We start from the raw sequence: 27828 nt of genomic DNA, 5'->3' as shown, positions 1-27828 counted from the left end.
GACATGTTACTCACATCATGCTTGTGTGGTACCACACTGTGCTGACACCACATACCAGGAATTTCTGAGTGTGTGTGCTGAGCTTGATTGTTGCCATTCAACATGTTATTGGGGAGAGACAAATCCCCTCACCTACTAGGAGGTGCCTTGAGTCCGTCTCTGACAGTGGTTCTGGCTGAGCTGCCTTGCTTCAGCTGGATTTTAGTTGTGTGCAGGACAAGTTGAGGTTAATGGTGCTGGATAAACATAATACTAGCCTTTAGTGTGGCCTAAGTGACAGCGGGGTCGGAAGGGATTTATCCCGCGTCTTTCTTTGTCCTTCACGACGTTGGCATCGTGCTGACCCATCCCATTAACAGACCAGCGGGGCTGAACTGGCCACAACCATGAAGATCCTGCCCCACTAAAGGCTTGATGTATTAAATGCATTTAAACACAAAGGCAATAATTGATCATCAAGGACATGAAACTGGGCTTTTAAGATAATTTTTACTACATTTTGCTGCCCACTCTGCACTGTCCCTTAGAAAATTTTGACACAAAAACTGATTTAGGATTCCTGGATTTCCCTGTAGCCTGTTTGTGTTAACTTGTGATAAATACCAACTGTCCCTTTCCCTGGAGACAAGGAGGGTGGCTGCCAAATAGTTCTCTTACTGCAACTTTGAAGGTGTTTGTGAACCCTTTAATTTAATAATCTCAAGGTAAGCAAGGTTCATGACTTGCTGCAGGTGGAGGCACCTGGTTTCTTGAAGCTAAGAGCATGGCACATTTTCCTACTTATTTGGAGAAGCCATGGAGTTCTCTCTCTGTGAGTGCTTTGGACTACTGAATTCATACAGAGGCTACTGAAGTCAGGAGAGAATTCCTCCTAAAGTATTTGTAACACTATTGCTTATCAGCTCTCTTTTGTCACAGCAAGAATGATGGCTCTCAGGGTTTGCATGTGAATGTGTGTGGTGGTTTGACCTTGGCTAAATGCCAGGTACCCACCAAGTCGCTCTATCACTTCCCCCCCTTTCCCCTTTTTTTTCTCAATAGGGCAAAGAAGGGAAAGAAAATAAGATAGGAAAACAAAACAACCCTTGTGGGTAAAACAACAGCAGTTTTAATATAAGCAAAGCGAAGCAAAGGTCCGCGCGCGGAAGCAAAAAAAAGAAAACAGATTTATTCTCTACTTCCCATTAACAGGCGATGTCGGGCCTTCTCAGGAAGCAGGGCTCTGATACGCGTAGCGGTTGCCTCGGAGGACCAAGGGTGACCCCACCCCCTTCCTCCTTTCTCCCAGCTTTATACTGAGCAGACGTCATATGGTATGGAATATCCCTTTGGTCAGTTCGGGTCAGCTGTCCTGGTTGTGTCCCCTCCCAAGATCTTGCCCACCCCGTCCCACTGTGGGGGGGAAATGTCAGAAAGAGCCTTGGTGCTGTGTAAGCACTACTCAGCAGTAGCCACAACACCAGTGTGCTATCAACACCTTGCCAGCTCCCAGCATAAAACACAGCACCATGAGGGCTGCTACAGGGGAAAAACAATTCTGGCTCAGCCAGACCCGATACAATCTCCACCCCTTATTCCATACCATTTACGTCATGCCCAGGTCCCACATAACACTCATTTATTCATTCCGTAAGCTTTCTTCACTCCTCTAGATGTTCAGTGACTTGGCTGCCATCTGTCAAGGTGGATGTTCAGGACAGGAGCAGTATGTTTGACTGTTGGACTCCAGCACCGGCTAGGTTTGGGTCATCATCGCATGTATCTGGTTCACTCTTCGTCGTTCCTACTTCCTCCATCACTTCCTGCAACATACAACTCAGCTCACAGATTATTTCCCCCCCAAGGTTAAATCTCCTTGAGGCACACACTGAGTAGCCCCATTCTCCCGCATTACCCACCAAGTACATCCAGGTCCCTGAGCAAAAACAATCCCACGAGTGGGCTTGCCTTTTCCCAAGGGAGGAGCAATCCATACTGCCTTCCCCAGCCATTTCCCTGTGTGTACTACAGGGACCTTATCTCCTCCCACAGTATGAAGGGGTTTTGTTTGGGCAGGACCAGGACGGTTAACAGATCCTCTGGTATTAATTAGCCAAGTGGCTTCTGCTAAATTTATATCCCAGTGTTTCCATCCCCCATTGTCCAATGCTCTCAACATAGTCTTCAACAGTCCATTGTATCTTTCAATCTTTCCAGACGCTTGTGGGTAATAAGGGATGTGATACACCCACTCAATGCCATGTTTCTTTGCCCAGGAGTTTATGAGATTATTTCGAAAATGGGTTCCATTGTCTGATTCGATTCTTTCAGGAGTACCATGTCGCCATAAAATTTGCCTTTCAAGACCTAAGATGGTATTTCGAGCAGTGGCATGATTTACAGGGTACGTCTCAAGCCAACCAGTAGTTGCTTCCACCATAGTGAGTATGTAGCGCTTGCCTTGGCGTGTTCGTGGCAATGGTCCAATATAGTCAATTTGCCAGGCCTCACCATATCGAAAACTCAGCCATCGCCCTCTGTTCCAGGGAGACTTTACTCGTGTGGCTCGCTTGATTGCAGCACATGTTTCGCATTCATGAGTGACCTGTGAGATGGCCTCCATGGTCAGGTCCACCCCTCGATCACGAGCCCATCTGTACGTTGCATCTCTCCCGAGATGCCCGGATGTTTCATGGGCCCATCGAGCTACAAATAGCTCACCCTTGCGCTCCCAGTCCAGGTCCAGCTGAGCTACTTCAATTTTAGCAGCCTTGTCTACTTGCTCATTGTTTTGATGTTCTTCAGTGGCACGGCTTTTGGGCACGTGGGCATCTACATGACGTACCTTTAGAGCCACGTTTTCCACTCGGGCAGCGATGTCCTGCCACAGTGCAGCAGCCCAGATGGGTTTACCTCTGCGCTGCCAATTGGTCTTCTTCCACTCCTGTAGCCACCCCCACAGGGCATTAGCCACCATCCAGGAGTCAGTGTAGAGATACAGTACTGGCCACTTTTCTCGTTCAGCAATCTTTAGGGCTAGTTGGATCGCTTTTACTTCTGCAAACTGACTTGACTCGCCCTCTCCTTCAGTGGCCTCAACGACTTGTCTTGTGGGGCTCCACACAGCAGCTTTCCACTTTCGATGGTTTCCTACCACACGACAGGATCCATCAGTAAACAGAGCATACCGCCTTTCATCTTCTGGTAATTCGTTATATGGTGGTGCTTCTTGGGCACGAGCCACCTCCTCAGGCAGTGCTCCAAAATCTCTACCTTCTGGCCAGTCCATGATCTCTTCCAGGATTCCTGGACGGTTGGGTTTTCCCAGTCGAGCTCGTTGCGTGATTAACGCTACCCATTTACTCCAGGTAGCACTGGTTGCATGGTGTGTAGAAGGGATGTTTCCTTTGAACATCCAATGTAGTACAGGCAATCGCGGTGCCAAGAGGAGCTGTGCTTCTGTACCAACAACTTCGGAAGCGGCTCGAATCCCCTCATATGCTGCCAGAATCTCCTTTTCAGTTGGAGTGTAGTGGGCTTCTGATCCTCGATATCCCCGGCTCCAAAATCCTAATGGTCGACCCCGAGTTTCACCTGCTACCTTCTGCCAGAGGCTCCATGTGAGGCCATGCTCCCCAGTTGATGTGTAAAGTACATTTTGCACATCTGGTCCTGTCCGAACAGGCCCAAGAGCTACCGCCCGAGCTATCTCCTGTTTGATGTGCTCAAAGGCTTGTTGTTGCTCAAGACCCCACTCAAAATTGTTCTTCTTTCGGGTTACTTGATAGAGAGGGCTCACCAGCTGACTGTAACCTGGAATGTGCATCCTCCAAAATCCCACAAGTCCTAAGAAAGCTTGTGTTTCCTTCTTGTTGGTCGGTGGAGACATAGCTGCTATCTTGTTGACAACCTCCATAGGCACATGGCGGCGTCCATCTTGCCATTTTATTCCCAAGAACTGAATCTCCTGTGCTGGTCCCTTGACCTTGCTTTTCTTTATGGCAAACCCAGCTCTCAGAAGAATCTCAATTACTTTTTGTCCTTTCTTGAACACTTCTTCTGCCTTGTTGCCCCACACAATGATGTCATCGATGTACTGTAGATGTTCAGGGGCATCACCCTTTTCCAGTGCAGTTTGAATTAGTCCATGACAAATAGTGGGGCTGTGCTTCCACCCCTGGGGTAGTCGATTCCAGGTATATTGGACACCCCTCCACGTGAAAGCAAACTGTGGCCTGCACTCTTCTGCCAAAGGAATTGAAAAGAATGCATTGGCGATGTCGATTGTGGCGTACCACTTGGCTGCCTTTGACTCTAGTTCATACTGGAGCTCTAACATATCTGGTACAGCAGCACTCAGTGGTGGCGTCACTTCGTTCAGGCCACGATAGTCTACTGTCAACCTCCACCCTCCGTCAGACTTTCGCACTGGCCATATTGGGCTATTAAAAGGCGAATGTGTCTTACTGATGACACCTTGGGTCTCCAGTTGACGGATCAGTTCTTGGATGGGAGCCAGAGAGTCTCGGTTCGTGCGATACTGCCGTCGGTGCACGGTCCTCATGGCAATTGGCACCTGTTGTTCTTTAACTCGCAACAGTCCTACAACAAAAGGATCTCCTGAGAGGCCAGGCAGATTAGACAACTGTTTGACCTTCTCTGTGTTCACACTGGCCACACCAAAAGCCCATCGGTATCCTTTTGGGTCTTTGAAATACCCCCTCTTGAGGTAGTCAATGCCCAAGATACAAGGGGCTTCTGGGCCAGTTACAATGGGATGTTTTTCCCACTTATCCCCGGTCAAGCTAACCTCGGCCTCCAGTACTGACAGTTCTTGACATCCGCCTGTCACTCCTGAGATCCAGATAGGTTCTGCCCCTCTATAACTTGATGGCATTAATGTACACTGTGCCCCGGTATCGATCAAAGCCTGGTACTTCTGTGGATTTGATGTGCCAGGCCATCGAATCCACACTGTCCAATACACCCGATCATCCCTTTCCTCCTCCTGGCTGGAGGCAGGGGCCCTCTATTCCTGTTCTTGGTCAGAGTATTCACTGTCTGACCCTTGCTGTGCCAGGCCGGAAACTCCTTCATCAGGGCCAAGGGAGGTGATCTCAGTCTTCCTGTATCTGGGAGATCGCTGATTACTTTCTTGCGGTTTCACGCCAGCTACATTAACAACCTTCTTGGATGTTGTCTTCTTGGCAGGGGTCTTTCCTCGCAATTCACGTACACGAGCTTCCAATTTGAAGGTGGGTTGACCATCCCACTTCCTCATGTCCTCCCCCTGGTCACGCAGGAAGAACCAAAGTTCTCCACGTGTCATGTGCCTAGGTTTCCCTTTCCCTCTGACTGGGGTGGAAGAGAACCGATTTCTTGGGGTGCTCCTGACATCTAAGGCACTCGCCCGTAGAGATGAGGAGGTTCCAAGACTCTCTTCAAAGTTCTGAAGCCAGGAAGAGACTGCCTCCACAGTTGGCGTACATCTTAGTCCTTCTCCCATATCCATTTCTGGATAGTACATCGCAGCCAAGCCCGCAGAATACGAGGATGGTGCACCTTTAATCACCTTCCTCCACATGGCCCGTGTGCACAGAACATCCTCTGGATTTTTAGGGGCTTCATCATTATCTGGACCACTATAGATGACTTCCAGCACTGCTAGTTCTCTCAGGTACTGGACACCTTCATCCGCAGTAGCCCACTTCCCTGGGGAGTTGTCCGTAAGATCTTCCTTGAAAGGATATCTTGCTTTAACACTTGAAAGGAGCCGTCTCCACAGACTGCAAATTCCTGTTTCTTTTCCAATTCCCCTTTCAATTCCTCGATCTCTAGCAAGGGAACCCAGCTGTTGGGCTTCCTTACCTTCCAGCTGCTGAGCATCAGCCCCATTATCCCAGCATCGAAGCAGCCAGGCAGCAATCCGCTCACCCGGCTGGCGGCTATAGTCTTTCCGCAGATCTCGCAGTTCTGATGATGTCAGGGACCGGGTAGTTTCTGCCTCCTGTTTAAGTTCTGTTATTCCCTCTTCTGACCCCTTTGCTGAAGGACCTGCTTCTTCCTCTTCTTTCTCCTCCCTTATTAATCGAGGGTATGGACCTGTTGTTCTCCTTGTCCACTGTTTCTTTTTTACTACTGGGGCAATCTCTGCTGTTATTGTTTTTGTTTGAGTTCCCGTTTCCACCACAGTCCTTTGAGAGCACTGAACTGCAGCTCGATAAGCATAGGCCAGGCCCCAGTACAGCGCTAGGAGTTGCTGATTTTCATCGGGATAGACAAGGCACCCTTCTATCAGGTGTTGTGTCAGTTTTGCGGGGTTGCTTGCCTGTTCAGGGGTAAGATCCCAGGCTACAGGAGGTGATAACCGTCCTAGGAATCTGCCCAAATCCTTCCACTCCCCCTGCCACCCAGGGACAGGCCGCCTCAGGGCACATTTTGGTATTCTCTCACCCAAAATTTGCTTTCTCTTACACCAAAAACCTAACGAGCTCCACACAGCCCACAATAGGCGAATAGCATTAATGAACAGTATCAAAGAGCTAACATAAGGATTAATAAGTACTTCGGGAGCTTGCAGAATAAAACCACTCATGATGTTCCCAATTTCTTCCAGCATGTTCCCGAGCTTAGCAAAATAAAGATAAGCAGAGCAATAAACAAACCCGTGACCAGCACAAGAGCTTGTCGCTTACTAACTGCTATAGCTATAGCACAATTAATATAAAACTGCCGTTGTCCCGCCCCACGTTGGGCACCAAAATAGACTGTGGTGGTTTGACCTTGGCTAAATGCCAGGTACCCACCAAGTCGCTCTATCACTTCCCCCCCTTTCCCCTTTTTTTTCTCAATAGGGCAAAGAAGGGAAAGAAAATAAGATAGGAAAACAAAACAACCCTTGTGGGTAAAACAACAGCAGTTTTAATATAAGCAAAGCGAAGCAAAGGTCCGCGCGCGGAAGCAAAAAAAAGAAAACAGATTTATTCTCTACTTCCCATTAACAGGCGATGTCGGGCCTTCTCAGGAAGCAGGGCTCTGATACGCGTAGCGGTTGCCTCGGAGGACCAAGGGTGACCCCACCCCCTTCCTCCTTTCTCCCAGCTTTATACTGAGCAGACGTCATATGGTCTGGAATATCCCTTTGGTCAGTTCGGGTCAGCTGTCCTGGTTGTGTCCCCTCCCAAGATCTTGCCCACCCCGTCCCACTGTGGGGGGGAAATGTCAGAAAGAGCCTTGGTGCTGTGTAAGCACTACTCAGCAGTAGCCACAACACCAGTGTGCTATCAACACCTTGCCAGCTCCCAGCATAAAACACAGCACCATGAGGGCTGCTACAGGGGAAAAACAATTCTGGCTCAGCCAGACCCGATACAATGTGTTTAGGGGAGAAGCATCTCTAATTTATTATGAGCAGTCAGAAAAGAGAAGAGAGGCATCTTTTTTGCTGGTGAAGTAATTTTAAGAATGAAATGGACACACAACCCTAATAAAACAGGCTTGTAGCTTTTAGAAGAGATAAAACTTGTAGAGTTCTGCTGATTTTTACAATAAAAATCTGTAGAAAATGAGAATCATTATCTTGTTTTTACAAATTCTTTTATAAAAGTGAGGTGTGACTGCCTCCTCCGCTCCATCGGCTGGTTCACATGTCCTACAATGTTAAGAATTTATTTGTGTGCTTCAGCCAGATTCTTGAAGAAAGCTACCCTTGTAAATAGCAAATGCAAAAGAAAAGCAAGTTGTAATGTACTTCAGTCCTTTCCAGAGTGTAATGAAGAAATGCCTTATTTTCTTTTCAGTTTCCTTTTTGTCAGTGAAATTGGCCCTTCAGAGGAGGTGGTTTCTCAGAGGGGTGGTTGGCTCCGGAGAGTGCTTAGCCCTAGTTTCTCCAGTAGAAATTGGGAGAATCTATGTTTTTTCTCTTGTCTTCAGGCCTGCTTGGTTAGATGTAGCTTTGAAGAGGAGATCTCTGCTCCCAAATGGGGAAATATCGTTCCTTTTCAGTCAGTTCAGCCCCACTCCGTCATACCCTGTCTTGGTCTGCCTGGCAAACTTATTTCAGTTCCAAAACATATCTGTTAAGATTTTGACTCCAAAGCGTTTCTCCCATAGCTTCCTTATTATCTCAGCAAGCCCTGAACAATAATGAGCCTGTAAACACACAGTTTGTAAGCCTATTACAAGCTTCCCAGTATTATAATACGATTAGTCAGCACTGACTCATTTGTTTCATAAAGGCAAACGGAGGGGATTCAGGGATTTGTTTGTTTGGATGTACCAATTTGTTGCACAGTCTAACTTACTTGTTACAGAAATCACAGTTACTGCTCATCAGCTGGCTTCCCTTTTGCTGGGAGGCTGCATGCTACATTTGCAAAATCCTCGCTTTCCACCAGCGTTATCCAGCTTGCCTTTGCAAGGGAAATAATGTTAAATGGAGCTTTTTATTTAATACAAACCTTTTCCATATAGCTCCGGAGAGTTAAATGCGGCACAGAATGTAAACTCTGAACCGCTCTCCATAGGATGTCCATGTAGCTTCCATCTTGAGGTAATTATATCAAAATACATGCCACTGCTCCCATGGACTGGGGATCCAGCTAGTACTTAGCGTCTGAATTAACGTTTGGAATTGTTGCTGCTTTCTTTGTAACAGAGACGAGAACCCAGATGGTTTGGGTTATTGGTAATGGATTCCAGTGCTCTGAAATCATTCACTCAAATCCAGCTCCAGTCTGTAGTAACCCAAAGTAATTATTATTTGATTGCTAGCCGGTGATGTAAAGTGAGTTGGTCATCTCAGCCTGGGTGGACAGATGTCCAAGTTAAACAGCACCAGCTTAACAACTGCCAGCAACTCTTTGAAATTCTGTAAAGGATATTGCTGAAGACACTTAGATAAATTGAGTTGGGAGTTTTCTTTTCTTGCTGGTCATTTGAATGGAGGAAGAAATCCAGAATGGAAAGCCAGTAGAGCCTCTGCAGACTCTTACCTGAAAATGGGTTCTCTGGGATGGGGACTGCTGAGACAGAGTGGGAGGAAAAGGCTCATTCTTTGTCACTGAATCTCTTTTGTCTTGTATGTTTGTACTGGTGCAGAGTGCCTCTAAGGCAGGATGTTCATGTAATAAGCATTGTGTGCTTGTGGATGGGCATAAGTAATTACTCATGAAAAAATGTTTGTTTCTGCCTTCTCTGTGGTTTTTTGTGTATGCTTTCGTGGAAGTTATGGTTCTCTACTTACCCTGAAAGTCTTTAAAAAGGGGAGATTAGAAAACCCCACACATTGAAGTTGTTTGTATTGAATTTGTTCCCTCTTTTTTACTTTTGATAACACATATAAATACTGACTGCAGGAGTGAGGCAGGAAGAGATTTTAGCTATGCAGAGGGTCAGCAAAAGGCCTTTAGACCATCTAAAATTCCATTGGTGTTCTCTAAGCCAAACAATATATAGATGCCTCATAAATGGTCATGTAACTTCCACAGCGCTCCTCCGGAGTATTTTTCACCCTTAATTTCCTTCAGAGTTGAGAAACTTATCTATCTCTTTCTTGCTCTTCATCAGCTAAACAGTAAAGATATCGATACGTTTGACTTCAGTGCATAGGCAAGGTGATGTGGACATGTGAGATTCCACTGCCTGCAGATCTATTCATCACAGATGAACATTGCCGTTACCTGACAAAAGCAATATGAAATAAATGGGTATGTGGCACAGTCTTTCATCACATAGCTGGGAGATAGAAAATCTCTTGACCTTTTTAGCAGTCTTTTGAGGCAGTCAGGAGATGTGGTTTACTTGACCTAAAGGTTCCTCTTTTCCTGCTACTGGAAGAGAAATCCTATTGTCAGCTGAACTTTTGGCTGTGGCCAAAGGTCTTCCATTACTGTCTTTTATCTCTGAGGCTTGGCTCTTGGCCATGCAATTGCACTCAGTTTGCTTGCTTTGACGCTCAGTTGTCCTCTTTGAATTGTGAGAAATTTAGCAGTAATCTCGCCAGAGCCGATTCTCTATTTTTTTGTCCTGTAGTCAAGATTAAAATGGCCAAAGAGCATTTGCCAGGGCAGTTCTTTCTTGGGGCCTGTTGTGTCCATTTGTGGGTGCTCAGGTCAGAGGGCACCTACATCTCCTGACTTGAGGACTGCCCTAAGTGTCCTCTCTCTTACATGAGCTTGCCAGACCCTGTGTCTGGCCTTCACGTGAAGGTAGCAGCTGGTGAGAGTCTTCATGGCAGTTGAATACATTCATTGGTGTTTCCTTACTTAGCTGGTAATATGTGTTGAATATAAGTGTTTGTATTAGTGACGGTGTAGACCTTTAGGCCATTTCTCTGTGAACTGTAGAATATAAAGAGCTGTGAAGGAAGACTGCTTCATAAATTATCGTATGTTAATGCACTTCCCCTTCACGAAAAGAATTTTATGTTCCAAAGGAAACAAACTTCAAATGAATTGACTTGACTTGATTGGCTGATACGCTGTTGTGAATTAAGACTGTTGTTACATTCCATTTAAAATTTCCAGTTGTATCATGATAACTGGTGATGTGAGTACTATTATTTAGGCTTAGTGTTGCTACATGTGTTAGTATAAACTTCAACAACCATGTAGTCATTCAGAAAATCTCAGCAGTTAGTAGCATATGAGTCAACTAGCCTGTGAGGGAGAAGTAAAATTCAAGTATTTTGTTCCCTGGCCAGTGATCTCTGCTACTGAAATGGGATCTCAGTTCCTTGACCCTGAAAACAGCAGCAACAACAGGAGAAATAAATGCTGTAAACAGCTCTATAATGAAACCTCTCAGACAGCCTGTCAGCATGTGCTGATCTTTTGCCTTCACTTGCTGCTATGACAAATTAGGTTGACCTTTCCTTGCTAGCATCCTACTGAAAAAAAAGGTGCTAGAATTTGAAAAGAGCCTAAGGGAATTAGGTACCCAGTGCTTATTGAAATTTAGCTGGAGTTGGGCTTTTAACTCTCACAGCTGCCTTTCAGAATACCACCCTCTATAAATTATACCCTGCTCTGCTCTGGAGGTGGTGAGAGTACCTGGGCTGATGGCATAGGGCTGTAATTTAGCCAAACGATAAGAGCAATAGACTTGAAAAGTCAGGATTGATACTTTCCATGAGTTAGATTACAGAGGCACTAGTATGAGAATTAACAGCAAAAGCTGCTAAGTAAAATCTGAGGAATTGCTAATCTCTGTTTTATGGCTCTCTCCAGAAAGCATTCAGCACAGGGCAGCACTCAGCAGTGATTGAGAACCCTTCCAGGGTCTCCTTCATCACATGACATATTTCTTATCTGGCGGCTGCAGGTTCCCAAGGTCTCAGTCCATCCTGGTTTAGATTTTTCAGCTGTCATGTATCTTTCCATAGTTTACTAGATGATTTCTGTCCTCCTCCCCACCACTCTCGTGGTGGCTTCGCAGTGTTATCTAAGACAGGACTTGAAGTGAAAATACCCAGAACAACAATAGGGACTAGAGCATATTGTGTTGGATATCAACAGTATTTATACCACCTATGTTTTTAGAGTGCATCCTATCATGGTCTTTAAAAGAGGGTGTTCTAATGCATCAGTGAAATATTTCTCCTGATGCAGCGGTAATTAGGAGTGTAAAGCATCCCTGGGGTCCAGCCTGGCTTCGTTTAAATCAGCAGGAGCAGAGCTGAACCCCTTTAAACAGTACTGCATTTGTGCTGCAGCACCATGATGTATTTTGTTGTTTTTCCTTCCATTAACGAAAAAGGAGGAGTGAGAAAGATAAATAATGTTGTGAGGAGGGGGTATATGTCTTTGAACAATGATGAAGATAAAGATGGATAAGCAGGGCAATTTGTGAGTTTTATTCTCTATCCCACTTAATGGGCTGCAGTTATATAAAGAAATGGAAGTCTCAGTTAATCTTTATACTGTCTCCTTGTTTGGGAACACAGTTACTTCAAATTAAATTAGCCTTTTGCATCTTGCTGGAAATGATACAATTTCTTTGGTGTCCTTGTTTACTTTTCAGTGATCTAGAGAAACAGAATTTCTCCCCCTTTTTTCCCCAGGGATGTTAAAAATAAAGGGATCACGTTTCCGCTTTCAGCTGCCACAGCCTAAAAAATGTTGGAATGAGGAATAAATTCACCATGGTTTGAAAGAAATCCTCTTCAAAAAACCGATGGGGAACATGACAGAGAGTTAGAGAGACCTCTCCCTCAGAAGAAGAGTAATATATATTTTATTCTCTTATTAATATTTCATTGGCAAGAAGGTCAAAATCTACATTTAAATGGAAATATTTAAAAAGCAGAAGCATAATATTTGACTATCTGGAGCTTTTATGGGTTAGAGAAAACCAGAGGCTTGAACACATTGGTTCAAAATTCATGGGGTGGGCTGGGAATTCCTTGTGAAATTTATACAGCAAAGGAATCCTCCATTTGCCTTCATCGACAACTCTGATAAAGGGTTTATGTTCTTAATACAGAGCTCCCTTTTAATTTAAAAATCCTTTTAAGTATGTCATGTCAGCTAGAAAAGAGTCTTTAGATGAGATAGTCTATCACTGCTTAGAATATTATCTTGGTAGATAGAGTGATCCATGGCTCGTGACGATGCTGTGTTATTTCTTCAAGGGATGGGCGAGATGAAGTGATGCTGGGTGTGGTGTTGGCAGAGGCTGGGGTTTCGGGGGAGCCCACCCTCAAAGCACTTGGCATGAGGCAGTGGGGATCACCAGCACTGCCTCTTGTTCCAGCTGGAGTTGTGATCTCATCAAAGCACCTAATAGAGATCCCATTTGGGTGTATGGGAAAATCTGTGTGATTTTGAGAGTGAAACGCGTCTGCATGGAGAGGATCCTGTAGATCACGTAAGTCAGGATAAAAAGTGGCGTGAACAGTTCCTGCCTTCCACTCGGGCCAATTTCTAATGCCCTTGCTTTCCAGTCCTAGTGGTTTTGGGTTTAACATCAGTAACTTGGGGCTGATATGCCCGGACTGTGGCAGCCATGCCACTAACCTTAGGTGTGCTAACTCAAAATAACATGAGAAAAGCAAATAAAAAGCCCAGTAGGGTATATTTTCCTAAACAGAAGGGAAAAAAAAAATTCAAATTTATCACCTCTGCCCAGCAGAGAACTGTGTATGCCTGCACCGTGCGTTCATCCGAGAGGACTGGGCTGGATGGCATCTCTGTGCCCACACACAGCCCTGCACAGAGCCTGGAACTGGTGCTGGTCCTGTGGGTGCCTTTCTGTAACAGGCACATCATTCCCTGTCTGTCCTGGGGACACCTGCTCAAACAGAGTTTGGGAATCCCTGGCTTAAGGGGCACATCAGGCAGCCCAGGAGAGCGAGCTCCGACCAACTGGCTGACTTCAGTCCTGGGGATGATACCGATCCCTGGCTTCTTCTGACACAGCCTGGTCGCAAGCGCCACGCCTTTGGCTTCAGCAGCAGCTGTAGGAGCAGCGTGCTCTGCGGAGGAGCGATAACATTGATTTGTTACTGGTGCAACAACATTTGATCAAGTCCCACTGCTGGGCAGAGGGTTGGTTTGGTTTGGTTTTTTGTTGTGTTTTAGCTTGGTTTTGTTTGGTCGTTTTTTTTTTTAAATCAGCATTATATTGTCTAGCAGCAGGCCAGTGAGTATTTGTGCAATTTGGGAAGCCCTGCTTGCCTTGCCACCAGTGATTTCCAGCACACCTTGCCTCGCAGGTCTGTGGGTAGTTGTTGGAAATGATACAGAGGAGCTCAGTGCTAGAGCCTGCTGCAATGGAGAGATACTCTGCTGCTGCTTGACAGGCTTGTAACCACATTCCAGTTTGTGCTGCATTGCCCCTTCGTGTAACCCTATTAAAGAGCTGTAAATAGTAATATAAATGATGTTACAGTCATTTGTTTTGATGTATCTGAGCCTTTAATAAATCAGCTGCAGCTTGGTTAATAGGAATATGAGAGTGTGGTGTTTGTTGCCAGCAGCTGCTAGTAAATTACAATGCAGTCATCTGTTTTACAAGGGAATTAAATGTTTGTTCTCTTGCTCCCTCTCCCTCTTGCTTTTTTTAGAGCATCGGAATAGTGCACAAGCCTCTGTTCTTTGCTAGGTGTCCTCTTTGCTCTTTTTACACGTGGCTGGGGTGGCAGGGAAAGCATCCGCAAGGAGATTCCAGCCATGCCGACGTGTCAGCTCCGTATTCCAGCATCGCTGTGTGTGTATCCTCCCAAGCAACGGGTGTTGCATTTGATTTTGTTAGAGTAACAGTTTCTCTTGTGGCTTTTCAGCAGCGTTTGATCCTGGGACCTACAACGCAGACCTTGAAGAGTTGAGCTGAAGAAGTTATTTCCTTAGTGGGCAGTTCTAATAGGCTGGTTTTGTGTTGGACCAGCCACGCACTGTGCCAGCCTGATACACTTGCCTGGCCTGAGTTTTAGTCAGGCTTTAGGAATGGGCTCAGGGCTGATTATACATCTGATGTTACAGATGTGTCAGTCAAAATGAATTACTCATTTCAGTTTCCTCTATAGGTTGTGATTAAAACCAAGTGCTTATGGCCCCATCAGGTTGAGATAATGTGTATGCGTGTGATTGTTTTAGCGACATCTCTGCTAGTAACTGGCTGAGTTGAAGAAAACATCAGATCCTAGAGAAGCCTCTTGTCATGCATTTGAGGCTTTTCATAAGCACTTGTCCCCCAAAAGGCTATCGTACAGTCACGGCCACTCTGTGTGCTACATCCTTTTGCTCCATCGTCTCATGAAGGAATTGTGTGGAATGTCTCCAATTTCAGTATGAAAAATCAATCTCATCTTTCATTTCTGTACTTACCACTAGATAAACACATAAGTGTGGTGTGGGGCTTGAAACTTACCTGAATTAGTCAAAATATCTCCTAGAATTCTATTAAAAACTTGTGATTTCTTTATTTTTGAAGGAGGGTTTGGCTCTGCTCTTTACATCATAAAATGTTTCCATACTGTAACACGGTGATCATTTCTTCTGTCTCTCACTGCAGCTGTGTTATAATTCATGTATCCAGATGCAAAATGGCATCAGGTTTGCCAAATATTGTAATTAAAATGCAACATAGAATCTGTGTTCTCTGTGTTTTCCGAATTTCTCTCCTGGCTTTCAGCAGCACCCACATCTTCCCGGCATGACAACACATAGTGCTGAGCAGGAAGCAGCTACATCTTTCTGGAAGTGTTTGCATTTAATGAAAATTATCCTCTGACAAAGCAGGGCAATCTCACCTAGAGTTTGCTTTGGGCTTGGAGTTCAAGCAAGTGTTGCCAGTGTCCACACACAGCTGGAGAAGATGGTTCAGTGCACAATTTTAGTTTAACTGGAGCAGTTGGTATGTCCTTTCTCAGTTTAAAAGCTCCAGGAAGGGTCTGTACTGGACCCATTGCTGCAGGTGAACACTAACTTTGCTCTCACAGTCAAGTGTGTGCAATCCACGGATAACATCACAAACCTGTGCAACCTTATCTTTATTAATATTTTCAAGGGTAAATAATTGCACTTGTTGACGTAGATACTGTTCCTTGGAGGCTAATTATTAATACTTTCGTTTATATCTTGTGGTCTCTCTTAGAAGAACCTCTTTGGTTTCTGAGGGTGATTTTTGTGCAAGGTTGCACTTTGTAATACATTTGAGATCTGATTTGGAGAAATAAACCTTGTTATATTAGTATGACTGGCTTTTGTCCAATCCCAAACATAGGTTTTGTGGAAGGTGACATTGCCTGACAGATGAATGCCCAGAATGTTTGATCAAGTGACCACTGAAATCCACGCTGTGGTGGTGGTCTTTCTTTTTTTTTTTTTTTTTTAATTTCTATTTTAAGAATAAATGTATTCCTGTTACTCAGAAATCAAAGTCAAGCCCAAACCAGTAACACTGTTAAGCACATGTTCATGTCATATTGAAGACCGTGAATTTTAAGAATGTGTATGTGCCTGTTGTTGATGCCTTTTGAAAGCAAAATTCCACCATGGAAAAATGATTTATTAATAAATAGCAATTGAATTTGAAAGGGGCAGAGATTTCTGGTGTCGCTCTCTGACAGAGGCCATCTCGGTTTCCCTGCTGAAGTCGATGGCTGAAATCCTGCACACGTCAGTGGCATAGAACAAATCTCATAGCAGAGGCTTGTTTTCTTTTCACTGATCAGCTTGGCTCTGCATCATTAAATCTAAAACTGCTTTGCTGAAATCAGACTGGGGGCTTGCTCTTGTAATGAGACTTGCAGTTTGCACATTCTGGTGACCTGATAGGATTTCCAGCTTTTACTCCACTATGTTGTAAAAAGAATATTGTTATACTGAAGGCCATTGGAGGCAAATTGCAGTATATTTTAAGTCCAAAACCTAGAGAGATTTTGCGGAAGATTTTTGTCCAATATGCAGTCTCAGTTAAACATTATTGATAATGTAAAGCACATTCCATTTCCTTCTGTAAAACACATAGTCTCAGCAAGGTACCCCAGGGAGTGGGTGACTCTCCACGTGGTTTGGCTGACTTGCTGATGTTCTCCAGACACACTTTACGAGCTCTGCCACAAATTTATAAGGGTGAATTAAAATGACTGTATTTCATACTTCCACGGACTGGTGTTTTCTATTTAAAAGCCAAAACGAGTGTGGGCTGTGGTTTCTAAGGAGAAAAGCCTGAACTATGGTTTCTAGATTAAATCAGTTCATTGGGACAGTAACACGCCAAGTGCCGTGTGCTGCGTGCCTGGCTGTGCCTGCTCGAGCAGGGAGTTCAGAAGCATTCTGTGTGCTGGAGGGAGTTCTTTTGGCCTTCCTTGGTTTTGGTACCTGCTATGAAGCAGCTGTGAATCTGCAGTACAATTCCTGCCCGCATGTGCTGTGATAAAGACAGTGGTTGAACTGAGACTGTATATTTGCTTCATTTTGCTACCTTAACAGGCGGTTTCTCTTTTTGCATTATTCTGTACTTACCCTTGAGTGCCTGCCCACTTGAGCTGCGAACAAAAGGCAGCCTCAGCCAGCACTTGTCCCCCTCCTGTAAAGAGCTGCTACTGAGACAGTCTTGTGAATCTTTTCCAAACTGGTGTCACGGTGAAGCTTTTTCTCTCGTTTAAAGTGCGGAGGTTGTTGTTTGCCTTTTCCCGCTGTTGTATTGAGTGAAGCAGGGACACTGCATGTGTGCCTAAATGATTTTCTGTGTGCTGGATCGAACACCCAGCAGCGTAAGCTTGTTTGAATGAAGGCATGTGCAGGAGCAGTCCCTGGTCCTATGGCAGGGCATCACCTGCTTGCTTTGTCCCACAATTTGAGTTTGTTTTTTGCAGACTTAGATTTTTCTCAGTGCTCTGGAAGGAGGGGTCATAAGTAGGGTGTAAAGAGAATAAATGAACCAAAACCAAAGCAGGAAGCTATATGAGGGTCTGTAGTAATAATAATAGTAATGATAATAATAAAGACAATCTATAAGTAAGCATGAAATCTTTCAACAGAGGGGTAAAAGTTCTCATCTGTGGCTTCTGGGTGTTTGTAAGGGATCTGTAAAGCATCAGGGCAAGGGATACAAAGGGGAGGTAGAAGCACTTGCTGCACGGGCACAGCACGTCTGCTTTATGCCATCTCCAGAGCTCTCTGTAGTCACCTAGTGAGGCTGTTCTCAGGAGAGGGAGTTTAGGGAAGACTTCCAGTGCAGTGCTGTGGTTTTGTGTCTTGTCTTTGCTATGCCCTTGTCACGCTTGGATTTCTCAGCGTGGCTGTTACCCACCACTGCTGACTTCTGCTGATCTGGCTGCATCCACTGATACTCCCGACTGGGCTTTGAGGCCTGGTGGGGAAGTGCCAGCTCTGACAACACTGGGTTGTCACTGGAGACCATGAGATATGAAGAATATCCAACTGCAAAGGTTCTTCAAGGTGAGTGCACCTTTGGGTTTTGATAGTTCTGTCACAGTCTCTGAATCTAGGGGACCCGTTTCTCAATGCATAGTGCCTGGCAGCAGTGCAGGGTGGTCAAGAACGGCCACGGGAAATGCTTGAATAACCAACGTGTTCCTGGGTGTGTTAATGCACTCTTCCAGCTCTGGGAACTGCAGCTGGGGTCTGCCTCTGTCAGCTGGAGATGATCTGCAAATAGTATCTCTAAGTGATCTGAGTAAAAACTCAATCTCTGTGCTTAAAAGAGTAATGTCTCTGTAAACAGGGATGCTCTCTGACAGCTGCAATGAACTCTGAGCTAACTGACTGATGATCAGTGCTTTACAGATTAATGATGTCAGGTAAATGGGATTAGAATTACATTCTTGTAGTAGTTGGAGTTGCGGCACTTTCAATTTACATTAATTTCAGGTCGAGGTAACTTTTCTCTATCCTGTTGCCAAAGGGCAGAAAATCAGAAGCCAGTCGCTGGCACCCCAGTTCTTCGTGCATCCAGTGTTCAAGACAGATTGCTGGAAATAGTTTTTCCATGAGCTTGAATAAATCAGACTTAATGTATGAAGACTTGAAATGCATTTTCTAGGCTGTAGGAATATATATTTTGTAACAGATGCCATACAAATGCCTTGTGTCCTGTAAAAATATATAGACATTTTGAATGTGATGGGAAATTGCAATTTATAAGAGCATCAAGATTCTTCAAGCCAAAAAGCTACAGACAGTTGTAAGAAAGATTGTCTTGTCTGTCAGTGCAAATGCTATTATACAACTGAATCATAACTGGCTGCACTTGACTAGCTGTATCTGAACTTCTGTCAGCTGTTACAGACAACTCTATTCTCTTTGTGGGGTTTTTTTTCCTTCCCCCTGGGAACTCAGCTGAACTCGTTCTCATATAGACATCTCTGCTATGGCTGGAGCATTTAATTTAGATATTTAAGGTGTTTCTATTTGCTGCATTAAGACTCAGTGAAAAACTTGTCCTGTGTAATTTCAGATCTGACTGATAGAAATGTGCTGGATGGTGGTGGGTTCTGTTCCTCAGCTTTGAGCACGGACAGGAGAGTTCTGTTGAAATAGCTGAATCCTGGCACAAAACTTCAGCTAGAACCAAACATTACTTCCTGAGTTTCCAGAAAAGGTGGTTAATGCTCTAAGTTTTGTGTAGCTTTGAGATCAGTTTCCGCCAAGTGTTCAACACAGGAAGGATCTCTTCTGGTGGCGGAGGGTTTTTTCATTTAAACTGTGAGCTGGGATTAAGAAACTGTTCAGTCTAGTGTGGGACATCTTCTGGCAAGATTCCTAACCCTGTTAAGAGTGACATGAGTTTGGCATTTTAACTTAATTTCAAAATTGCCACCAGCTTTCAGGAAGCCTAAAAGCAGATTCTGACAATGGCTGTCTCTGTAACCATTCATATGATTTCAAAATAGGTGATGTGGGTATTCCTTGGGTTTCTTGTCCTTGAAAAATCAGGTCCTTCGTTGATGTTTATTAGCATGACATTAAGCCTGAATGTCATGAAGAAAAGTTAGGAGAAATTTTGTGGAGCATCACATGAGCTCAGTAGCTTAGCTGGAGGTGTAGAACTGGCCCCATATCCAGGATCAGCTAATACCATCAATGTAGCTGGCAGAGCATTGAAATCAAAGTTGTGTTTTAAGCGTCATGCCAGCCAACTTAACTCCACAAGGTTCTTCCTTGTAATCTTACTTTTTTTATTGCAAATTAGCCCATCAAAGCTATCTACAAGTAGCTGCAGTGGAGTGTATCTGTGCGTTTAAATACAGGGATAGCCATCTGAACTTCAATAATTACATTGTAGTAGTTTGGCTGAACAATTTAAATAGCATAAATCTTTGTGTCAATGTAGAAATGCCATCTTTCTGTCATCCAAAAATCTGCCCTTTTCCCTCTCTTCTTTTAAGCAAGTGGTTGCTGTGAAGTCTACTACTGAAGTGCTGAGGTTAGAGGGCTCAGCTGTATGACAAGCTGGTGGTTAAATGCTGGGGATAACATGCTTTCAGAAATGTTTTTTTGAAATTTAGTACATGAATAATGTGGTTTAAATAAAAAAAATGGTTGTCAGCTAAAAGCAAAGCCTGCCTTGGAAAAGGAATAAAAAATGACAAAGTGTCAAAATATTAAAAAAAAACCCAAACCAAACAAAAGTTCCTGTAAATAGCATTAAAAAGTTCATTGAGAAATATTTGACATGTGTTTTGTGCTGTGTCAACATTAGTTGAAACTCATGGTATGTTTACCTTTGGTAATACTGTTTTTTCCCCCTTAAGTAGGTTATTTATTTTTAATGAAACGCAAGTAATGAGACCATGGAATTTCTGTCTCCCCCTCGCCTTGCCGCTGCCCCTCCTCCCCCAGAGAGCAGGCGCGTTCACTAATTGTGATCCAAAACGACAAAGAAAAGGAAGACTGTAAAATTCATTTTTAACTCCCAGGAAATACTGCAAGCATCTGAGTGCAAATGTTCTTAGTGTAACAGCACAGCACTAAAATTACATTGACCTCGTCAACCGTAACAGCTCTCATTTAGCAGCTACTACTCCACTTAGCGTGGTACCATTCTGCAGTGATCATTATACTTTGAACTTGTGGCCTGACTTGTAGAGAAGAGGAGCACCCATAGCTTCTTTTGATGTTGATGGGAAGTGTGGGTGCTCAACAGACTATGAAAATTGAACCGTTATCGTTCAGAGCACCTTTAACAGAGGACTTCAGAGTGCTGAGATTAACACCCACGTCAGAGGTCAGGCCCTGAGTTGGTGGAGGAGCCCAGACTAATACTAACTCTCTGCCCATTGCTTTAATCAATAAAGTGGAATTCAGGACTGCTGTGAGTAATGCGTTTGGGGGGTGGCAGGAACTTAAAGGAAGATGAGAAATGGTTATGGACCAGAAAACCTGTGAGTTGAGAGTGGATCAACGCTTAAATTCCATTCCTGGCTCTTTCCCCAATAACCATATGATGTTGCACGTGCCACTTGTTCTCTATAGGCCTTCGTTTGTCTTCTGTGAAATAGGCTTAAGTATTTTTTGTGGGTTTTGTTTTTTTTTTTTTCTCCACCTTTCTGGTGGCAAACTGAAGGCTCTAGGTTATAAAGTTGTCACTCTACCACAGAATTAAATGGCAGTTTTGTCCAAGGATTTTTAAGTCACCTGCAATTAGGGTACTCACAGTCCTGTTTTAGTAATACAGAATAGTGCTAATTCACATGTTGCTTTAATACAAATAATAATAAAAGAAGCGCATAAAAACATGGCATACATAGTCAGCCCTTAGCGTAGACTGATTTGATCTGTCAAGCAGTGTTTTGAATTAGTGGACCACAGAAATGCTATTCATTGTCACAAGGCTTGTTTTAGATTGATCCTTAATTCAAGTAAAGAACTCTTAATTTTTCAATGTTCTGTTTAAAAGACATATTTTAATTCTGTAGCCATTGGGCATCTAACCCTAAATTATTTTACTCAGTGTCAATAAGTAAGAATTGCTAAGTGATAAATATTTTGCTTTTGTTAGGAAGACATTCATCAGAGTGCATTTTTATACTCTTGTTTTCATTCCCTGCGACAGAGTTTATTGTGCAGATACAGACAAGTCTGTTGATAACAACAGTGGGAATGGTTCTGGTTTTACTCAAATTTTATTAGACTCTTTTTGAGCAATAATTTAGCAATAATCCCACAGTAGCAAATAGTTATGTAAGGGGCCGTGGTCTCCGGTGGGCTTATTATAGAGAGGGAGGTATTACTTTACTTGGCAGTACTGCATAGTTTAGCACTATTTCATTCCCAGAACACTAGAGAGTTTGTTTCTGATTTAAAGGTATCATTGCATTTAAATTATGGGAATTGAATGGTTTTGAAAAGATACCGCCTTGACTATGAGGGTGGTGGTTAGCTGACTGTTGGCTCCTGCCAGTATTTAGTCTCTGTGCATGTGGTTACCCATTTCCCAATGCACAGAGGTGATAAATGCAAATATCAACATGTGATATTTTCCATTTACTCTGCCAAGTTGTAAACAAAGCTCTCAGTTGGATATGATCCCTTTTCAATAATAAAATATTTAAGAGCTACACAGAGCTTTTAATTTTCCAGGTGAAATCAAGCTAGATCATGGCTGTTAGCATAGCCCTGGTATAAGGCACACAGATACTGTCCTGGAAGATGTTTTCCTTCAAAGGTGTTCCCCTGTGACAAGCAGAGCTCCTCTTCCTTGAGCCAGATACAGAACTGAAATGAAGAGGAAATGATTTTGTGCTTCTGCAAACGTTTTCTCTGACATATCAAAATGTTACCATTCTGCCTTAGGACAAAAGAAAGAATATTCGCAACAAAACATTGAAATAAAATTTTTGAAGTCATTCCACATCCCAAAATAGATACTGCAGAAGCGCAAAAAGAGTATAGAAGCCTTCCACTCCAAAATATGTTGTAACTCTGGACACCAGCTATTTGAATGAGAGCTGGAAAACACAGGGTCAGTTAAGCTTTCTGTCCGACTTGAACCTCATTCTCCTAAGTCTTGGATGACAGTCAGTATTTGAGTTTGTTGGGTTGAGGGGTGGTTATAGGAGGCATTTAAGTATTTATCTGTCTCTGGACATTTCTGTACTTAAATTCTCTCATAATTTCCGCATGGGAAGTGGTTACCTCAAGCCTCATTGCCCACTGATCCTTCATGGGGGACAGGGATGCATCTTGTGCTCACCTGGAAGAGATTAAAATTAAGAAGTAAAGTATTTTTCTCTGAGATGGACAGTCTGAGGTGGATATGTGTCTTCATGCAAAATTGTGCTAGCAACTAGGCACAGTTTGTTTTCATCCTGTCCCTGGTAGTTGAAGCCAGTTCTGTGCGTTCCAGTGAGCTTGACTTGAACTTGCTCCATCCAGAGGGGCACCTACCAGCAGTAGGTTTTGATAATGAACAGTTTTTTATGGGAAATCCTGCATAGCTGCATTATATCTGCACTAACCCAAATTTAGGAAGCCTTGCTGCTGTGCCTGTGAAATGGTGTTATCTGCTATTTCTGTCTCAAAGACGTGGTAGCTGAGAATACTTTATTATCACAACTTTATTTGGGCTCATCTAAACAGAAAAATTAGTAGGAATTAAAAAAAAAAAAACCCACCTTTGAATTTGAAGCAGAGTATTTATTATTAATTTTATTGTCTTTTTCTGGGAGTAAGAAAAGCTTATTCCATAATAGTTTGGTTTATTTCTGAAGTGGTTTTAGTTCGCTCAGTATAAAGAACTTTCATTTTGGAGTAAAACAGTCTCCTCAGGGAACCAGTTGGGAATAGCAATTCAGGAATAAGTGCCTGTGTAGACAGCCTCTCTCCCCTTTAGTTATTTACTTTTTTTTTTTAAGCCCCAATCTGCAGGATCACATCTGCATGCCTATTTAAACCATCATTTCCTTTGCACAGAAGCACTACTATGGCTAAAATTTAATTCTGATATTTAACTGAATGAAATTGCTTGCAGATGACTGTTTGAAAGAGAAACAAACCACATCCTTGTGTGCTGCTGCACTTTAGAGGATTTGCGAAATATTATACTAATGCAAAGAATGTGACCCCCCTCTGAAAAATCTGACTGAATAGTTTGATTCTACTCATTCAAATGATACCAGTGCATTTTTATTCAAAAATCATGTCTTGTTATTGTTGTCTCACAAATAGCAGCCAGCAGAAATTGCAGAGAGCAAATTTATCCAGTAGTAGTACTGTCTTTTGTTTAGATTCATACTGAACCTACTGCAGCGTCTACTCTGACAGTTTTAAGGACAAATAAAAATTGCCATGAAATATTTCAGAAATAATTGCAATGAAAATGAAGAATTTTTCATATGTTATGTTGAAAATGAAGAATTTTTCATACGTTATGTTGCTTTAGGTGACTGAAAACACCTTACATCTAAGAAGTTGGACTCAAGCAGGGGCTGCAGAATAAGCCATGCTGGTCCACTCTGAACCGCACATGAATTACATTACCAACATGAATGAGAACAGTTTCCTTTGAGATGGGTGCAACAGGGAGAGAAGGCATGAAGGGAAGTCATTCCAAGTCACTTGGCAAGCCTTTGGTGACAAGAATGCTTTAATTCAGAAAACATTCAGGTTTTTACATCTTCACAGATACCTGGCACTGATTTTGAAATTGTTTGCCTGTAGTTCAGGTTATGTAAACTGCCTTTCCCCACATCTTCCACGCTATATACTTGTATACTCAAAGCTATTCTGTTAACACTTCTGTTTAAAAAGACCCCATCAGGTCCATGAACTGCTCTTTGGATAATTTGTGTCTCTGTGTGTGATTTTGCTGCTGACAGTGAAGGGGTGGCAGAGATGTTAGAAGAGATGAGGAGTGGGCTATTGTAGGACTGCTGCTGCATGCCTTCCTCTGTTCGGTTCATGCAGGACTGACAGGGGTGTAGGGGTGAAGTTGTCTCTTTCTGAAGCTTAGCTTCCAGCATCAGTGGGAGCTGGCACCTTTTTGCAGTATGTGTGGTTGGCAGGTACGTGCCAGAGGTGCTTCTCTGTGCGGCCGTAGCCAGAAAGGCGCGGTGCAGCGTACATCAGCAGTTTTCTCATTTGAGGAGTTGCAATTTTCCTTCCCAACATCTCTGTGACAGAATCTGGTGGTGTTTTCTGCAGAGCTAAGTGAAGAAAGCCAGAACAGATGGGTTAAATGGTTATGCCAATGCTCTGTTTTAACCCTGTTGTAGTGTAACTTCATCCCCTTTAGAGCCAGACAAAGCAGGCACTGCTATGAAGCTTTGCCATTTTCCACGCTAGGAGCATCTCCAGTACCATCTGCTACTAAAATCAAAGGCCTCTCAATGAAAAGGTTTTTTTTCTGGTGATATTCAATGTGTAGTAGTTTTGTATTCTGATCAAATCAGCCTGGGACCAAACTAAGTAATATTTTCAGCTAAAGGTGCTGTGCTCCTGGAAGGGCTGATTGGTTTGGTTGAACTTCTGCACACTGTGACTCATCTTTGAGTAGAGGTTGACATTTTGGTGGTAAACCTGCCTTACGTTCTTATTGTAGCATTTGCAAGCTTTCTGTAGGGTAATCTTTAAAGTTGACGTCTCCTTTGCCTTTAATATTCTGGTACAGTTTTACCTTTCTTTTTCCTTTTATTTATTGTTTGGGGCGCTTTTTTTTTTTTTTTTTGCATGAGATATCTGAGCTTTCTGAGCTGTTCCAGTGATTCTTGTTTCAGCCTCCCCCACTTGATTCTGTTCTGCTCTTGCTCTTTTGTTTTTCTCTATTCCCTCAGTAGATTTTTTTTCTCTGCAGCTTACTTTGTTTCCTCATCTTTTGCTCCTCATTCTGCATTTTATTTCTCAGGATGCTCCTCACATCCAGGTTCCATCCCTTGTTTCCTCCTCTGCCCTCACTTCTCGGTTCCCTCTGCTACTCTCTAGACATATGAAGAAAGTGGGGGCAACTGGTATCAGTTCTCTTTACTCTCTGTTTACTCTCTGTTTTACTCTCAGACTCTGTTTTCTTTCTTTTCTCTTCTGTCCCTGTTGAAGAGAACAAATCTCTTCCTCTTTTCATAGTGCAATAGTTGGCATCCATTTAGTTTGTTCTAATTTTGTGGTCCTTTAATAGTGAGGTGGGTGGGGAGCTACTGGAGAAAGGGAGAAGAAAGTAGGTAAACGGTGTGTTGAGGTGTGTCCTCCCGCCCTCTGAAGCCAGCCTTCTCCCCCTGGATGCTGTGTTCGATACCAGATCAAAAGTCCTGTTTGTGAGGGAAGTAGGTGTTGGTGTTTCTGCGGTGAACCCAGAAGAGGTGTCCAGCTGGGACTGTCTTCCCTGGGCAGGACTTTTTCTTGGTGCTTGCTTTTCTAGCCTGTTTCCCTTCAGATAACATAAATAATAAAGCTTATGGTACAGCACAGAGCTCCCATAAGGTTTTAGGGCTTGTTTCCAGGCTCGATTCACCAAGCTACTGAGACCTCACAGTTATCACTAATTTTTGTCTTAAGGACAGATGTTTCAGAGGGGCACTCAAAGAAACGCTTCCGTAGCTTTAAGAAACGATCATGTATATGAATTAACATTCTGCTGTAGATGAGGTAATTAATTAGGCGAAAGAAAACAGTCTTTAGTACTTTGCTCTGATAATTAACAATGGTAAATCTGCCATTGGGTAATCTACTACTGTACGCTGGGAACACAAAATTTCAATTGTTCAACATTAACCTGTGAGCTTTTTATCTGTTTGCAGGCTTTTTTTTTTTCAATAATCCTTTATCAGCTTGCACTAAGGTGAACCACACGAGCATGGAGGCCTTTCTCAAGATGCTTACTTAACCTTTAAAAAACCACTGACATTTACAGGAGGTGCCTCTTTCAAACCAACAGACTGCTTTTACACCACGCTACTGTGCGCGATGAGCAGAGCCTCTGAACACAACCAGCACAGCATTCACAAAGGGTGAGAGTCCCCCAGTGTCGTTATTCTCTGAACCATTTTGTAGGAGAAAGATCTAAATGCAGATCATGTTCTTAGTAAATCCTCAGCACTCGCCTCCCAGACTGTTTGGCCAATGAGCCTGGCATGTTGGCATTGCACAGGTCGATCTCCAGAGATCTCTGTTCATTTTGGCCAACGGGAAAGGTGGTGGGTTGTGGTTTCTTGCCTGAAAAGTTGATTTTTTTGAGTTTAAGATGCAAGTTTGTGCGTCTGCTGCTGAGGTTTTCTGTTGATGGTTGAAATGAGGGTCATCAAAACTCCAGAAAGTCATGAGGCGTGTATATATATCACTAGTATTTAAATCAGTTGAAGCAGTCTGCTCTCTGAAATCGGACAAGATGTATTAAGTGGGATGTGTGGCTTCTAATGGTGTGCCAGATGCAACAAGTTGAATACAATTTCTATAGTACATAGTAAATTAAAAAGTATTAAAAAGAAAAGGTTGTTAGTAGTTTATACACGGTTCCATATTGCAAAGTAATCACTCTTGATGAGGCCCCTTTGCTTTTCTGAACGTGCACTAGGTAATGATGTGACTCTCTGGTATCTTATCCAGTGATTTGTATGAAAAGTTCATTTCAATGCCTTTATTTTTCACTGGTATGTGTCATGGTATGAATGACTAACAGATTGATGGCTTAGTGTTAAATACGATATATACATGTATACATTTTTTTTTGAAATAGTGCATTTTCAATGCTGCTTTCATGCACAGCCCCTCTAAGGACTAAATAAACCAGGATGAGTCAGTGGGCGAAGAGGAAGAGGGGAAAGACACAGATGTAAATAAAGTTTTATATGTAGCTCTTCTAAAATTACAGCCAAGGTTTAAATGCTTGATTGTTGCGATACTTATCAGATGGCATACCAAAAGGTAGTTCTTTGTCTTGGAGGGATTCTTTAAAGCTCTCTTTTATACATCTCTAGTTACCATATACTTAAAATTTAATACATCTCTAGTTACCATATACTTAAAATTTAATAATAGTGATGGTGTTTTAAAGTACTGCACATTTCATGGAGTTAAATGCAGGGAAGAAAGAAAACCTAGTAAAGTCTGTCAGTGAGGAATAGCAAACTGAATTTGGAAGCTGGGCACCTTCTGATATATTGGGTTAGAAAGCGAGTCTTTAAGAACAGTCATGATGGGACAGCAAGGCAGTGATATATTTTGTCATACCTGCAAAATAGTTTGCGAAGTAAGAATTGGCAGGTGGTAGAACTTAAAAATGCCTTTTTTTTTTTTTCCTTTAGAGTGGGCTGAAAGTGTAGTAGGAAGTATGTTAACTGGGTACTTCCCTTTTATTAAGCGTGTGTGGCAAAAGGGATGATAAAGTTTTGTACCACTGTGAAAAGTGAATCCTTTTCCGCTGGGCTGACACATCAACCTGTAGTAAGGGAGC

At 43.2% G+C, this 27828-nt stretch overlaps 1 protein-coding gene and 1 long non-coding RNA gene across 7 annotated transcripts in view; one reads left to right on the top strand and one right to left on the bottom strand.

Annotated features, from left to right (window-relative positions):
- The window catches only part of AUTS2 (activator of transcription and developmental regulator AUTS2), a 795956-nt gene that overhangs the window by 155572 nt on the left and 612556 nt on the right, over positions 1–27828 (top strand). The gene's annotated exons all lie outside the window — the stretch shown is intronic.
- Positions 1086–7327, bottom strand: LOC141952803 (uncharacterized). Its single transcript, XR_012631762.1, has 2 exons — positions 6971–7327; positions 1086–1798 (listed from the first exon to the last, which is right to left on the bottom strand). It is a non-coding gene; the product is annotated as an uncharacterized LOC141952803 (long non-coding RNA).

Source organism: Strix uralensis, chromosome 20, assembly GCF_047716275.1.
Source record: "Strix uralensis isolate ZFMK-TIS-50842 chromosome 20, bStrUra1, whole genome shotgun sequence".
NCBI lineage: Eukaryota > Metazoa > Chordata > Aves > Strigiformes > Strigidae > Strix > Strix uralensis.
Note: the sequence above shows the minus strand (reverse complement) of the source record. Positions and strands in the feature narration are given on the sequence as shown.